A 3,194-nucleotide genomic window follows, 5' to 3' on the forward strand; every position below is an offset into this window, starting at 1 on the left:
TATATATATATATATATATATATATATATATATATATAAATATATATATATATATATATATTAACGGTATGTTAGCCTATAAGCTACTTTTTAGGGAACAACATAAATTCTTTGTAAACTCTTTAAGCCCGTCTGAACTCATTAGCATAGGCGTGTATTCAAGTAAGGCTCGGGACCGGTCTGCTATATGAGAATAGATGGTTTGACGCATTTGCTCTGGGAATGGCGAAGCTGCTCCCGGTCTGGCAGCTGTTCTGTGGGAGAACCGCCGCGGACAGACAGCAGGCGTGAGCCTTCTCAGCGTGAGTGAATTAAAAGAAACATTTCATATAAACAATTATAAACCTCTGTGGAACTCTCCCGAGATTAATATTCGCTATTTGTCATTCGTGCGACACTTAGGATAATGCTGTAAAGAACACAACCACACAGAAACCCACTTTCTTCATTTAGACTATTTAAAATAGGCCTAACGATTTGTACATAATTTTCCCCCCAGACAAATCAGTATTTCATTCCCAGTTCGTGCTAGTCGTGCACTCAGTAGCACAGTTCTAACACGAAGCTAATGAACAAAAAGGTCTCAGTGAGTGGATGTGCATTAAACGTGGTCTAAAAAGAACAAAAGGAATTTTAAATAAGAGACGCTGCCAATTCGAAATGAGAAACATAGGCTACTAGCCAAAGATTACACAATACATAATACATGACCGCAATATTTCGTATCGTATCATAAAACCACAATTTTAGTTATAGAAACCTAGGCCCACTCCCTTGGCCAGAATTACTTAGGACGATTTACACGAAATGAGAAAGAAATAAACCAAACGTAACGTAATCACGTGGGTTTTCTTAGGGGAATGTAATTAAGTGAACATTACAATGCTTTTTTTTTTTTGCACGATAACATCCCCTGGAGGACCGAATAGACTGCAGGATCGAATAGCCTCAGGGCGCGTTTGTTTGGGTTCCTCTAATTGGAGAATAGGCTGCTGATTTCTGCGCTGCTAAATTCTTATTAAAGCCAAGTTGACCTTTGTTATGTGGTTTGAAACAATATGAGATGGGCACGCCAGTACATGTCTTACATTTTCTCCATAATAAGAAAAGAAAAAAAAAAAAAAAAAGAAAAAAAGAAATTCAGGACTCTCTCAAAATGATATAAAATATATGCAAATAAAGCTTAGCCTATAGTGTAAAATAGCCAGCATCTGAAACACATACACAAACACAAGGAACAGAATTTTAGTTAAATTTAAGAGAAAAAAAGTTTGAAAGCAAACGAAATTCAAAAAGTCAAAACTGTTAAGCTTTCGGATATCGACAAAAGTTATGGAGACCCTCGTGGAGCTGGATTCTTTAGCGTTTGCAGGATACGCAATTTGAAAGGCAATTGGAGTCATTTCTAGACTATTTAAAAAGCCTGTGTTCAGCTGAAATGCTGAAGTGCCCGTCTTGCAAGCACTATCAACAACCTCATTTAATATGGACCTGTAATATACGCTGCACATTGATGACTTGTATCATCTGAATTGCTTGGAATGCGTTCAAAAGTGCCATATTTTTGTTGTTGTTTTTCGTTAATTGGATATATTCAAAACGCATAAAATAATATTAGGTTTATAGAACCGAAAAAAGTGCTAGCCTATATAAGCAAATATAATTTAGTAAAAAAACAAAAACAAAACAAAAAAGCCATCCGTAGAAAAGTTTGAAAGCAAACGAAATTCAAAAAGTCAAAACTGTTAAGCTTTCGGATATCGACAAAAGTTATGGAGACCCTCTGTAGAGCTGGATTCTTTAGCGTTTGCAGGATACGCAATTTGAAAGGCAATTGGAGTCATTTCTAGACTATTTAAAAAACCTGTGTTCAGCTGAAATGCTGAAGTGCCCGTCTTGCAAGCACTATCAACAACCTCATTTAATATGGACCTGTAATATACGCTGCACATTGATGACTTGTATCATCTGAATTGCTTGGAATGCGTTCAAAAGTGCCATATTTTTGTTGTTGTTTTTCGTTAATTGGATATATTCAAAACGCATAAAATAATATTAGGTTTATAGAACCGAAAAAAGTGCTAGCCTATATAAGCAAATATAATTTAGTAAAAAAACAAAAACAAAACAAAAAAGCCATCCGTAGGCTAACGTTCTAAATTATGGGACAGTAAATTATTTTACAAGGCTCATAATTGATGCAAATGAGTTAACCGGGACAATGAGTAATGATAAATTCCTATGTTCCGCACTCGGTTTTGCAATTCAGACGAAGTGCCATTTTCAAACGCTTCTCTTTTTTTAAGGCTTATCGAAAGCGGAGTGGCCATTAATGTTTAGACTAGGCTATATGAAAAAAAAAAACAAACATTGCAAGTAAATCCTTTAGACAGACAAGATACCTCAAAAGTGCATTTTATAATTTTTGTATTCAGCATTTGTAGTGGAAACATATTGACATATGTTGTTTCACTTTTCTGTGCGCCACCAGCAAGTTGAGTGTGGATAAATTATCCTTCTGCATGTGGTATTGCTGAAAGTGTAATATCAATTGAATTCTTAGGAAGTGATGCTTGATAGCATCCTCAAAACATCGTGGGGGCAGTAAATGCTCAATTTGCTGTAGCCTTCTGACCAAGATCTGTTCGTTTTATTTAACCCCTGGTTAAAATTGACTTCCAAAGGGCGGAAATGAGGGAATCCAGGGACCGTTAACGAGATAGGTGAGAGGAGGGGTGCTGAAATTAAAAGAGGATGTTCAGACCTTTCATTTACATGACACACATTATAGGAACAGATTGCTTCAAGGAATTGGTTTGTTCTTGTTGCTTCCAGGAGCCCAAGTAAGGTTTTGTAATTGCCACATTTTCCAACTGATGTCATGTTAGGGATGTCTTACTTATTATCCTAATGAGGGAAACGCACCAGCTCTCAGAGACCCGCTCATTACCACATTACTCGCTGGCACTTTCTTTACGCGCTATCTTTCGTACTCAAACGGCAGGGACGTATCCAGACGAACTTCTCGAAGATGGTCACGTTGCAAGGCCACTCACTGAATCGTTCAAAGGCGACAATCAGTCGTGTGGGATTTAAATGACGCACTCAAGGCCCGAGTCATCGCAGTGCCTCGCAAAACAGCACGGAAGCGCCACATTAAGCATCTGGGTGTCCCTTAATTATCGTGGGTTGGA

This window comes from Sinocyclocheilus grahami, unplaced genomic scaffold (genome assembly GCF_001515645.1).
Source record: "Sinocyclocheilus grahami isolate Dianchi unplaced genomic scaffold, SAMN03320097.WGS_v1.1 scaffold533.1, whole genome shotgun sequence".
NCBI classification, from domain to species: domain Eukaryota; kingdom Metazoa; phylum Chordata; class Actinopteri; order Cypriniformes; family Cyprinidae; genus Sinocyclocheilus; species Sinocyclocheilus grahami.